The 13,909-nt window shown below is 39.5% G+C and overlaps 2 protein-coding genes across 3 annotated transcripts in view; one reads left to right on the top strand and one right to left on the bottom strand.

Moving 5' to 3' along the window:
- SUPT3H (SPT3 homolog, SAGA and STAGA complex component) overlaps window positions 1-10,427 on the bottom strand; it is a 542,078-nt gene extending 531,651 nt beyond the window's left edge. Inside the window, exon 1 of the mRNA XM_021691899.2 lies at window positions 10,374-10,427. The gene's annotated coding sequence lies outside the window, so the exon portion shown is untranslated. The remainder of the gene's footprint in view (window positions 1-10,373) is intronic.
- RUNX2 (RUNX family transcription factor 2) overlaps window positions 1-13,909 on the top strand; it is a 212,466-nt gene that overhangs the window by 44,683 nt on the left and 153,874 nt on the right. The gene's annotated exons all lie outside the window — the stretch shown is intronic.

Genomic DNA, 13,909 nt, shown 5'->3' with positions numbered 1-13,909 from the left:
CCTGGGATCATGACCTGAGCCAAAGGCAGACACTTAACGACTGAGCCACTGAGGCACCCAGTTTTATCATTTCTTCTATTACATCACTGCTGAGGAAAATTAATTCAGCAGACCTATGTACTGATTCTGAGCATATACAGTTGCAATTCCAATCACGCATAAGCTGAACATCCTACATCATATAAATTAATAGAAAACTGTTACAATCAGAACATTCTCATTTTCATAGAACTCCAAAGGCAGGAAGCAATTATGGTTAAGCCAACACTATTATACACTGCATTCTGGTTCTGTTGTTTAAAAAAAAAACAAAAAACTCAAGTTACATTATGATGTAAATTTCTCCTGCTGTGAAAAATAATGCCAAATGAACATTCAATCACTGAGAATGTAAAAAATTTAAAAAATTAAGTGTACAAAATGGTAAAACTTCTACACCTAGTATTTGGGATAACACAATGGTAATTCCAATATATTTATATATGCCCCATTTCAAGTGGACTTCAGAAGGTATAAAGCTCAAGAGTCCATACAATTACCTGCTAAAAGAGAAGCAACATACCATGAATAAACCCAAGAACAGATGATTCACATAATTTATAACTGTTTCAAAATCAACAGCAATTCTTCTGAAACTGCTAATTGTATTTTCATAACTAAAAATCATTTGTATTCACTTACCCCATATTAAATGAGTTCAGAACCTAAAATAAGCTACATCAATCATAGCACTTCTCACACTACAGTGTTAACTATTTCATTGTCCTTGAACTGCTAACTGCTTAATGACAGGACACTGTTTATTCTGTAACTTTAATACCTAATATGCTGCCTACCACTGCTGATTCTCAGCAAATGTTGCGTGAATGATCAAATTACTGTATGGTGTAACAAGGAATACAAAGATAAGAAAGACATATTTATGCCATTTAGTAGCTTATAGCCTACTGAAGTTAACAGATCAGATACATTCAATGGAATGAGTTTAGAGATAATGCCCAAGATACTATGAGACAAGAGGAGGAGCTAAGACCCAGTCAATTATTATGGGAAAACTGTCCTGAAATTTAATACTTGTTACAATCTGAAAATAAAGCATATTTAACTGCATTAAACAACAACAACAAACAGGTAAGTGAATAGCACATCTGAACTATCCATAGGCCACTGGATTACTATAAAATCAAAGTGCAGAAGTGAAAGTATGTTGAAAATTATGAAGCACCATAAAAAGCAATATGATAATAAACATTCTTCCTTACCATTCATTGAGCAATTATTTTTCTTAAAAACTACTGGAACAGGAATAAGTACTTCCTAACCAAAATCCCTTTGATTCTAATAAGTATGGATAAGAAGCTACAAATTTTCACAAGGAACACCCAATGATCAAAATGGCAAGTTATTAGCTATACTATAAGTAGAGAATCACCTTTAATATAATTATCAAAGGCTTCATATTCATAGACAGAAAAACTCTTCTCTGTAATATATTATACTATTTCCTGGTATATTTTCCCCCACCAAACCTGCTTCCCTGTCCAACATTCCCAGTTCTATTAAGAGCAACACTACTCCTCAGTCACAGAAGTCCAAAAAAATCCAAGGCATTTTTGATTCACCAGCTCCTTTCCTGACGACATCCATGCAATCTGCTCCTGGCATATTTTCTTTTAATAAAGCAATTCTAATGCAATCTCTTCCTTTCCAATCTCACCTTAAACCCATCTCCCACCTTTCTAATTAATTGTGCACACCATCTCCAGAGTACTCATTCTAAATATTTGTTACTCCTCTACTCAAAGCATCCAAAATTTCTCCTTCACCTGGAGGACAAAACTTGTCTAAAATCAGTCCCACAGGACCTCTGCAGTCTCCTTTCCCATAGCAGTCAAAGCAAATATCCAGTTATCTTCCAAACCATCCCAGGTTCTTCTGAACCTTTAGCCTATAATTCTTCCTACTTATGATACCTTTTGTTTCCTCTCCAAATCCTAGCTGCCTAGAAAAGCCCAACCTAAGCTCAGTATCTCCAAGACTTCCCAGACTCATGATCATCAGGAATTCTCCTTTCCCTATCATCTAATGTTTTCATTTACTAATCCTTTTGTTTAACATTAAATATTTCAGTGCACACACATTATTTTAGTTTATTAATAAAATAAACTTCCCCAACTGTTGGCAGATGACTGCATCTGTACCTCCTCCTTCACAAAGAAATGAAGCCTTTATTTACTAACTCTCTCCACTCAGCTCTACCAAAGCCACTGTACCTTCTCCTGATTCCCTCCTAGGACATTCAAGGCACCTCCTTATTCAAAGCCAATGCACCACCTGTTCATTGGCTTTATCCATTCCTAACTATTTACTGGGCACCTACTACAGGCCAAACACTGTTGTAAGAGCTCGGGATATGGTCGTGACTGAGCTAGACAAAAAGATGTTATAATACAGGAAACAAGCATATAAATATAATGCTGGAGATGAGCATATAAATATAATACCAGGTAGTGACAAATGCTATGAAAACAAATTAAACAAGTTGTTTTCAACCAGGAGGTGACATTTAATAGAAGATCTGAATAAAGCCCAGGAGAGAGCTCTGGAGAACTTCCAGGCAAAAAGAATAGCAAAGTACCAAAATCCTGAGGCCAATGTGGCTCAAGTGAAGAGAACAAAGGGGATAAGCAGTAGAAAATAAGGTCTGATAGGCAGCAAGAGGCCAGATGATATAAAGCCCTCTAGGCCACGGAGGTTAAATTTTAGTTGAATATAATGTGAAACTATTAGAGAATTGTGACAAAGGAAGAGACTTGAAATATTTTAGGTTTTCTTTTAAGATTTATTTATTTTCGAGAGAGAGAAAGTGCGCGCGCGTGCGCGCGCATGCACAAGCACAGCGGGTGGGCGGGGCACAGGTAGAGAGCCAGAATCCCAAGCTGACTTTTTTTTTTTTTTTAAGATTTTATTTATTTATTTGACAGAGAGACACAGCGAGAGAGGGAACACAAGCAGGGGGAGTGGGAGAGGGAGAAACAGGCTCCCCGCTGAGCCGGGAGCCCGACGCGGGACTCGATCCCAGGACCCTGGGATCATGACCTGAGCTGAAGGCAGTCGCTTAACCAACTGAGCCACCCAGGTGCCCCCAAGCTGACTCTTGACTGAGTGCAGAGCCCAACACGGGGCTCGATCTCATGACCCTGAGATCATGACCTGAGCCAAAATCAAGAGTCAGAGGCTCAACTGACTGAGCCATCCAGGCGCTCCTGAAATATTTTAGGTTTTAAAAAGCTAACTCTCACTGCTGTGACATTATACTATGAAGAAGCAAAGGTACAAGCAAGGAGACCAGTGAGAGAGTTACTGAAGTTGTTTAGACAAGGGAGGACAGTGGCCTGAATTAGTGGAACAAGTGGAGATGGTGAGAAGTGATGAGTCTTCTGAAATATATTTTGAAGACAGAGCTGATTGCTAATGAATCGATTAGACATGGGGTATGAAACAAAAGCAGTCCAAGATGACTCTGAAGTTGACGCTGAAGTTGGGGCCTGAGCAACAGGTTGGATGGTGTGCCATTTACTGAGATCAGGAAAACTGAAAAGGAAAAAACAAACCAGAGTTCAGTTTGAGCCCTACTGAGTCTGAGACAACTATTAGACATTCAAGTGGAGATGAAATCCTGTAGAAGTTTTACGACAGATGTTGTAAGGCAGAAAACTGAAATAAGTCATGCTCACAGGGTTGTGCTAAGATGGATAATTAATCAATACAGCAGAATCTTAAAATAAGGCCCAACTAATCTCTCAAGTTCAGTTTCCCCATCTGTCAAGAATAATTTCTGCCTCTCTCAGAGGAGTGTTATAAAGACGACAGTGGCTCCCACATATCAGGCATCCAAAAAATCTATCTGAATTGAAAAGAATATCAAAACATCTATAAACTATGAAAATTCCCAATAGGCAGATAGAAACGGTGCATTTACATATCCCAGTTGGCTACAGAAACAACTACTTCTTTTTAACCTACAGACATAGGAGGCCAGTGACAGACTGCTCAGAGACCCGTGAAGTTTTATTATTACGTTTTTCTTCTTCAGTCTCAGATTAATACAGGTTTCTATTTCAAGTGCTTTCATATCCAGTACTCTCTTAGGGAAATATTGAGTTTCAAAAAAAAATTTTATTCTTTCCAAAAATAGGTCTTGAGGAGCACTGCAAATGTGCATACCAAATCATCCTCAAATACCTCACATTCAAACCCTGACAAAATGGCAAGCTTACTTTTCTCATATTAAAACTTTTTTTACATAAAATATCATACAATTGAGTGACTTAATGGTTAACTTTTCAGATAAAATAAATGCAAAATTTTTTATCCAATTATATTTTTAATAGTATGAGTATTTTTTTTTTAAAGATTTTATTTATTTATTTGAGAGAGAGAGAATGAGAGAGAGCACATGAGGGGGGGAGGGTCAGAGGGAGAAGCAGACTCCCTGCAGAGCAGGGAGCCCGATACGGGACTCGATCCAGAGACTCCAGGATCATGACCTGAGCCGAAGGCAGTCGCTTAACCAACTGAGCCACCCAGGCGCCCGTTAATAGTATGAGTATTTGACAAGGATGTCAAAAAGGGAGCTCTCTTAAACATCGAGATTCTCTACCACTCTAGATTCACATTCTAGAAATATTTAACCTTATGAGGAGTCTATTTTAAATATAAACAAGTCAATAAACTATCTGATGTGGTTAAAAACATAGTGCATGTGATTAAAAAGAAAAAGGAATTAAGAGATTTGCTTTTGCCATATAAAAAAAAGCTGAATTTGTATAAGCATTTCAGAGTTTATAAAGGACTTTCACCTATATTAGTTCACGTTTGTTCACACCCTACAAGGCATGTCATGATCCCCCTACCAATGAGGAAAGTGAGAGTAAAAAGTGGTTAAAGGTCACAAGTCTAATAAAAATCAGGCTTTGATCCCAGGTAGCTGATAACCTGAAATATTCTGTCCATGTACATACGAATTTTTACAAAAATTCACGAATCTCCCATTTTAGTGCCTTAGTTTTTTTCATTTGTAAACAATGCCTATCTCCTTTAACACACTAAAATAATGTGAAATTACTGAGAAGCTGTACACATAGTAAGTAGTCATTAAGTTATCTTAGAGACTGATGACTCTAGAAGTTCAGGAAGTCTTTGCTTGAAAGTAAATCTGAGGCAGATGGATAAACAATTATAATAGATAAAACTATAACTATACAGATTGGCGGGAGGGGGACCAAAGACATGAGGTTCAGAACTACAGTTTAAAAAAAACTAATTTCATCCAAATCCCTCATTTTTCAGGTGAGGAAACTGAAGTCCAGAGGGGTTTCTTGAACTGCCCAAGGACACATCACTATTTAGTGATACAGCTGGGACTAAAACTGAGGTCCCCTGACTTCTGGTCCAGAGTTCTTTCTACTATCCCACAAGGAACATACAAATAAAAGTTGATCATAATTAACTCACAAGACCTCCACAATGTGTTTGTCATAGTGAACTTTGTTGTGAAATATCTGCCTATGCCAACTCACAGTTTAGCGTTAATAGCTGGGCTCTGGAGTTCAAATACAGGCTCGAACACTTACCATGTGACCTTGGGCAAGTCACATCACCTCCCTGCCTCAATTCCCTCATCTTTAAAATGCAGGTTAAAAGTGTACTCCTCTTGTAGATTACATGAAGGAATATATATATAAAGCAATCAGGACAGTGCCGGTACGTAGAAAGCACTCAGTTCATTATCATGATGATGATAAAGAAGAAGAAAAAGAAAGAAGAATCCAAGCAAAATTACAGTTTCTTAAAAACATATCACAAAGTATTATCACTAAACATCTATATTCTCAAAGAAGGAATGTTATGATTAGGAGTAGTCCTTTAAAGATCTAGAAGCAAATAATATGAAAGAAGTGAAATACACAATCTTCAGTCATAAGACCTCTATAGCATTTAAAACAAGAGTACACTTCAATTTATATTTGTATTTGTATAGTATTTTGCATTTATAAAGTACACTCACATAAATTCTTTCAATTTACTGACCTATGAATTTAATGATCAACCATTTTTTTCAGCAGCTACTACATACCATATGCCAGATAGCATGCTATTTTCATATTCATTGCCTTATTTAACCTTCAATATCCACTATCAGCCAGATATTATCAGAGGCAGTAGTATAACACGAAAAAACTGACATAACCATTCCAGAAAGTAACAGCCTCTTCAGTATCACCTATTAAGTGGGAATGACATGTGTGGATAAACAAATGAGATACAGCATTTTGCACAGTAGATGGAATACATCAAATGTCCATTAAAATGCTGGGTCTCCCTTAGCAGTAATATGTAGTTGTTTTGTGCAGAAAATATATCACAGGCACCTGGGTGGCTTAGTCGGTTAAGCATCCACTCTTGGTTTCAGCTCAGGTCATGATCTCAGGGTCCTGGGATTGAGTCGGGTTACGTGCTCATTGTGGAGCCTGCTTAGGATTCTCTCTCCCTCTGCCCCGCCCCCACTAAAATAAATAAATCGTGGGGAAAAAAAAAAGAAAATATATTGCAACCAGATCAGTAAAGCACCAATACCATGATTTACAGTATTGTTAAAGAGAGCAACCTCAGGTAGTGCCTATAATACCCTATACTGTTTTACAAATAAAAATACACAACAATTTTTGCAGATTTAAGGTCAGTCTTTACTAGGGATAGTAGGTTGACAAGCTGAGACAAAACTAATTAAATAATAAAATGTCTGTAAAGCAAGACAATTTGTGTAATTCTCTTCTGAAGTCTTCAACAATCCTGTGAGAAGGCTAAGATGAGTTGAGATACTTATTCCATTTTACAGAAGAAGAAATTGAGGCTCAGAGAGGTTAAATACTTTAACTGAAGTCACAAAGAGAGAATATGGTACAGAAGGACGAACCTGAGGTTTTCAAAATTAGTTTTAAGTACTTATTGCACCTATCCACAATGTATCTCAGAACGTCAATATCTCTTCCAGATCCTTTATCCAATAAACTTAAGGGGTGCCTGGATGGCTCAATTGGTTAAGCGACTACCTTCGGCTCAGGTCATGATCCCAGAGTCCTGGAATCGAGCCCCGCATCGGGCTCCCTGTTTGGCGGGGAGCCTGCTTCTCCCCCTCCCTCTGCCTGCCACTCCCCCTGCTTGTGCTCTCCCTCTTTCTCAAATAAATAAATAAAATCTTTAAAAAAATTAATAAACTTAAGGCTAAAACAGCTAATATTTATTGAGCACTTACTTCTTATGTGCTTTGCTGTACGCAATGCATCACATGGATTACCTCCTTTAATCCTCAGCAGAGTAAGGACTCAAACCAAGTGTGTTTGACTCCCAATAAAACATTTTACCTACCACAGTATAAATTAATACAATAATGCATTTGGCTGAAGTATTTTACTATTTAAGTGAACTATAAGCAAAATCCTTCTTGAACATTCTAAATGCATAATAAACAGATTTCTGACCTACTTCACTATTCAACTTCACCATAAAATAAAATGGGTATTATTTTCAACAAGAATACTCAGTCTTCTGATTTGATTGACATGGTCTGACTTTCTTTGCAGCCTCCTATACCAAAAAATCATTTATGTAGAAAAAAACAAAAATCAACCTGCCCAAGATTTCCATTCAATATAAGGAGAGAAGCAAAAATTTGTAATTACAAGTGGCTTAAATGGACAGGTCACTTGCTGGCCTTATTCCAGATATCTTATCTATTATTTAAGCACACAAGCAATAATTCTCTCAATACTTTAGTACTTTTGTGAGACTGCAATATGGTTAATCCTCCTAAAATTACACATTACAAATATCAACAAGAATAAAAGTAGGGTGATATTTTTATGTGGTACCAACTGGGACATTTTTTATATGAAAGGGGCTCTATTAATAATTATGCCAGGACAAACAGGCCCTAAACAATGACTGTCACAGAGAAGATGGGGTATACAATCATCCTATATAAGAGCAACCCATTTTGATTTGTATGTTATAGGCTATTCTCTGTATATGCTTAATCCATGAGCTTTAAGTTTTTGGCCCAGATCTAGCGAGTATCTTCAGCCTTGAGATCAAGGACACCATTTTACAGACACCAGGCCAGAGTTAAGGGTGCTACCTATAAAAAAAGGTTTTTTTTATGTTTTACTCTCAAACTTAACTTTATAGACATCTGCTTTAAAAAAAAGGGAAAAAAAGATCTACATATATCAAAGAAAGAAATCTTACAAATATCACCAAGTTTCAGACTATCTCTTCAAAAGTTCTGAATACCAATAACCACAAAACTATTTCTAAAATGGCCCAATGTGGGGCACCTGGGTGGCTCAGACAGTTAAATGTCGGCCTTCCACTCAGGTCGGGATCTCAGGGTCCTGGAATCAAGCCCCATATCAGGCTCCCTGCTCAGTGGGGAGCCTGCTTCTCCCTCTCCCTCTGCTCCTCCCCCCACTTAGAGCTCTCTCTCAAGTAAAATCTTTAAAAAATAAAATAAAATGGCCCAATGCTCAAAGGTTACTACTAGAAACTATCAATTTGCTTTACTATACAAAAGTTATAAAACAAAAAAACACCACCTTTCAAATGGAAAAAAACTTCAGGAACAAAAAAGTTGAAAAGTTTTCACTAAACCTAACCAAAATGATAAAAGACAGTGAAAATCCATGGTCACAATACGGTACAATAATGATTAAAGGAAATGCCAGATAGTATTGCTATGGCTCTCCAGATGAATCTGGCATTAGCTGTACAACCTAAGGAGTAAAAAGAATGATTTGCTTTAATTTGTCAAGCTGTAAATAAGTACTAACAGACCCATGCTTTGAACTATAGTATTTGAGCAAAAGGCATTATTTGAATATAATTATGATTCCCTAAGGCAATAAAAGTTCCAAGAGTTGTCTTCTTTGACTTAAAACTCAACCAAATCAAGAATTGGAAGGGATCTCAAAGTCTAAATTCTAAGCTTAGGCTGTCCAATAAGGCAGCAACCAGCTGCTTGTGGTTATTTATATTTAAATTAATTAAAACAAAATTTAAAATTAAGTTCCTCAGTGCACTAGCCATATTTCAAGTGCTCAAGAGCCACCTGAGGCCAGTGCATACCATATTAGTACAGCACAGATCACAGAATATTTCCATCATGGCAGAAAGTTCTACAGTATTGGACATTGCTGCTCTAGGCTTTGGCTGCTCTAGATCTTGGCTTAAATATTCCCAGAGATAAGAAATTTGCAATAATGAAGTGCATTCTCTTTTTGCAAAGTACCATCAAAAAACTGTTCTGATAGTCAGTCAAATCCTGTCTCTCTGAAACATCCACCAGAAATTCCAGGAGTTCCACCCTCAATTTGGTCTTCAAGTAAATCACTGCACGGTTCACTCAATTCCATTTCCAAAGTTCTGACTCCTAACATAGGCTAAAACCCTAGGTCCTTTCCACCCAGATAAATATATACTAATTTCTTTCAAACGAAACAGTTTAAAGTTTGTATCAGCCTCACGAAGGTATGTTAATTTATCCACGTGTACATTAACAACATATGTCAGTGTCGCCTCTGAGTGTCAGATATCACATTCCACTATTCCTATAAATCTACTCTCGCTTATAGGACATTCAAGCGTCTTGATTTTTAATTTAGAAAACAGGGTCACAGTCATTCTGAATTTCTTAAAACATAGAGACTAAAATGAATTACACTTAACATGTAATTGATCAGTGCCTGGTGCTCAACTAGGCTATTACTACCCCCATCTACAGACCGGAACACCCAGCCAAAAGCAGGCTAAATAATTTCCCCAGGGGTCACAAATGTGGGCACAGCCCACAGAGAACAGAGTGGAGCTTTTCGTTTTCCTGGATGCTACACGTTTCCTAACGCTACCTAACGCTTCTTCCACCCTGCCCATAAAGCAATTTCCTTCCGTAAAGATTCTTCCCAGCAAAACACTAGCTACAGGACGCGCGAAAGGTACCTAACACACCCCAGCCACGCCAGCTCCCGCCGGCCGGCCCAGCTCCCCTTGCCCCACGCCCACCCGCCGACGGGGAGGAGTCAAGAGCCAGCTCCACGCTCGGCGGGAGGACCTGCTGCCGACCCGGCCAGCGCCTCACACGACCGTCCTCCCTTCAGCCCTTAAGCGCAAACGCCCATTCCTCCCACGCGGCCGCCCTCGGACAGGGGCCAGCGTGGGACCGGGGCCCAAAGACGCGGGGCTCGCCACGCGCCGTCCCTCCCGGTTCGCAGACCTCTCCCCGCCCGCCCCGCACCGCCCCCCGCACCCCCTACAACCTCTGATTTAAAGAACACTTGTAGGCACGGCGGCACGTCCCGCGTGGAGAATGTGGGGAGAGATGGTGCGGTTTCTGCTGCGGCGGCCCGGGACACGCTTGGAAAGGGGCGGGGTAGAGGGCTGAGAGTGTAGAAAGAGAGAAGGTGGCTCGGCCGGGGCAGAGGTGGGGGGGCACAAAATGGCGTGAGCCCGACTCTCCGTGGGGCGGGGGCTACGGAGCCGGAGGAGGGAGCGCTGTAGACGCCCCCACCACTAGCTGCGCGGGCACTGGCGCATGCGCGCTCGGCCAGGTGGCCGTGGTCTCCTTTCCCGAGCAAGCCACTTCCGCCACGCTCGCCGGGGGCGGGGCGTCGTGGAGCGCACCCGCCCCCTCTTTCCTTGCGGCGGGTAACCCTGATCCGGGCGGCGGGCCTCGAAGCGGGCCCTGCCGGGAGAGCAGTGGAGTTGAGCTGAGAATCCAACGGTGTTCGAGGGCCAGGCCGTTCTATTTAAGAATGGAGCTGACAGGGCAAGGGTTTTCGAGCGGTTGGGTGACTTACACTGGAAGTTTCTTTTCAGCTTCAGGGCAGAGATTGTCCTGTGTAAGCTTCTGTCTAGGAACTGGGGTGAATCGGAGTCTTAACCGGATTGTGCTTTTAGGATGGGGAAGGGAAACGGAGAGCCCCAAAAGACCTGCTCCCCCAAGGGACCGCAGTGCCGGGGTGTTCCTGGGACCGTGAGACTCCCAGCTCTTCTGCAAGCTCCCGAACACCACCACTCCCCACCCTGCCTCTGCAGCAAAGTCATTGGAGAGGCGGTGCGAGATGATGATGGTCCACCATGAATACCCCTCACTCCCATCGCCAGACTCATTTTACCAAATTCAGGCATTTAAGGACCGCGTTTTTATAATGGAAATCTTTTCCTATATCACGGGATGGTTTGTTGTTGTTTTTGGATGATCCTATTTTTATTTTTCCTTAGGATTTTGGCCTGTTCCTAATTTTTAAATCTTGTACCCCCACTATTGAGCTGCCTGTCCTGTGCTCTCAATTTGAGTGCTATAGATGTAGTTCTTTAATACAATAGTCAATTACTTCAGTATATGAAGTCTTGTTATAAAAATTTTTAACATTGTTTTCAGCTGTTTAGGAAAGAAAACTGAGTTATCATCCATGCTTACGTCCACTCCTGTGACGTCAAATATTACAAAGTATTTCACAGAAATTCAACTACGAACCTTCATCATGTTTTTTAAAGCATTATAGCTTCAGTTATTTTCTTGCCTATGAATATTTGTGTTCTGACATAATCTTTTCTTCCTAATTGCTTCCGTTTTTTAAAATAGCAACTTATTTGAATATTTCCTCTGGGTCATAGTCGAGTCTGCTGTTAATTTTGTGCTTAGTTCTCTTTAATCTCCCCAACACTTCACAATTTGTCAAATACTTAAAGTTCCAAAATAATAAATATATTTTGGATGTAAAAATCTCATCATAATGTGTAAATCAGGGCTTAATGCAATGCTGGGCCAAGTGTAAAGAATACGGAAGGGAAAGTAACAGAATTGTCATCATTTCTTACAAAAGAAAACCAATTTATACAGTAGTTGAAAAGCCCTTTCAAGTATGTTACCAAGAAAATAATTAGGAGAAAATGAAGACAAAAACTGATATTACATCTAAGGAAATATAACACGAAGCAGATCGTTTCAATTAAAATTACATTCAGTTAATGTTGCCATAGTACTTGCACGGGAGTTTTACCTGCATCACGTGGAGGCCAGATTTGACCTAACTTTTCAGAACAGAACCCAGATCTTCTTACTCTCAGGCTACTGGTGTCTAACCTACATATAATCACACACAACAGGAGTTAATGAAAGTGAGCCATGGAGAACGGAAACTGAATTAAACTAGGCACTGGTAGAAGGAACTCAAAAATTCACTCTTAGGAAATTGCGAATTGTGCTGTTGGCAGAGATCTTAGCTTTGAAGTCACGTGAGTTATCCTAGTGTTCCTACCTCCTGGAATCTATTAAAATCCATTTTAAAAATTTGATTTAGCCATAATTTTGTTTGTAGTTTGAGAGCACTGCTGTACACAAAGGGTCAAAATATCTTCCATTCGGTTAATATCAAGTATCCTAAACTATCAAGGCTACTAGGGTACCTTAATTAAAACAAAGTTAAAACAATGAAGCTGTTGCTGAAATTAAGACATTCACGACTACCATCTCTCAGAAAAATACATGATTTCCAAAGCATGTGGAGAAAACGCCAGGAGACCAAGTGAATGCATCACACCACAAAAATGTCTCTGTCCCTTAAACAGAGCTGTTAAAGGAAAATGAAGCATTGTTACCATAGACTTTCACATTCCTCTGGCATAATAACCTTCATATAGTCACTAGTGCAAAAAAAAAAAAGTGCAGTCATCTAAGTAAACATGCCTCTTGGCATCCTAAAAATGATTAGGTTAGGTAATGAAAGAAACCCTAATTCTCCAGATAGCAGAAGCTATGCCTAATATGGAAACATCTCTATGATGAAGTGGTCTCTTCTCCTCATGTGGACTCATAAGTTCACTGCAGGTGACCTGCAAATTCTTTTTCTTTTGTGATCCATGTGACTCTTATTTATTAGGATGCCTGAAGGAAGCTCTTTCTTTTCTCATTTATCAATTATTTTGTTCTTTGCTCTCTCTGTCTTAGATTTCCAAGTAGTGGCTTATAAAGTCACCATGGAAATAAACTGTGTAGAACTGCATATTGTTTAGAACTGCAGATTGCAATTGTTGCTATATTCAATTAATTTTCTGATATTAAAAGCTTTTTTCAATTCCAGCTTGCTTTACATTTAGAACAAGTTGTTCTGACCAAAAAGATTACTCAGTTCTGTGGTACCTGGGCAAGCTGCTTAGCACTGTTGGGCCTCCGTTTTCATTTCTGTAAAATAAGGTGATCAAACCAAATGAACGAAAACCTTGTAGCCCTAAAATTCTATGCTCCTTTAAAATGGGAATGACCGGCACCTGGGTGGCTCAGTAGTTAAGCATCTGCCTCTGGCTCAGGTTGTGATCCCTGCAGGGTCCTGGGATGGAGCTTCGCATCGGGCTCCCTGCCCAGCGGGAAGCCTGCTTCTCCCTCTCCCACTCCCCCTGCTTGTGTTCCCTCTCTAGCTGTGTCTCTCTCTGGCAAATAAATAAATAAAATCTTAAAAAATAAAAAAATTAAAAATAAAAATAAAATAAAATAGGAATGACCAAGGATGGAGGTTAAAGTGGTACAAAATAATTTCAGCATTCAATGTATTTGTGCTACCCAAAGGTACAGAATATTCAAGGCTCCCGTTGTAGGCTGACATGGATATTCAACTGCTACTATGTGCTTAAAAAAAAAGACCATCATGAAAAACATACACGAATCAAATCTATTGAAATACAGGAGGGGGGGTGTATCACATAATTATTCAAGGTGTAATCAAAGTGGCTTCCCATACCTTCCAAATTACGTTCATAGATTTCAAATTAAGAAGAGCACTACAGTGATGAGAGA

This window comes from Neomonachus schauinslandi, chromosome 8 (assembly GCF_002201575.2).
Source record: "Neomonachus schauinslandi chromosome 8, ASM220157v2, whole genome shotgun sequence".
Lineage (NCBI taxonomy): Eukaryota > Metazoa > Chordata > Mammalia > Carnivora > Phocidae > Neomonachus > Neomonachus schauinslandi.
Note: the sequence above shows the minus strand (reverse complement) of the source record. Positions and strands in the feature narration are given on the sequence as shown.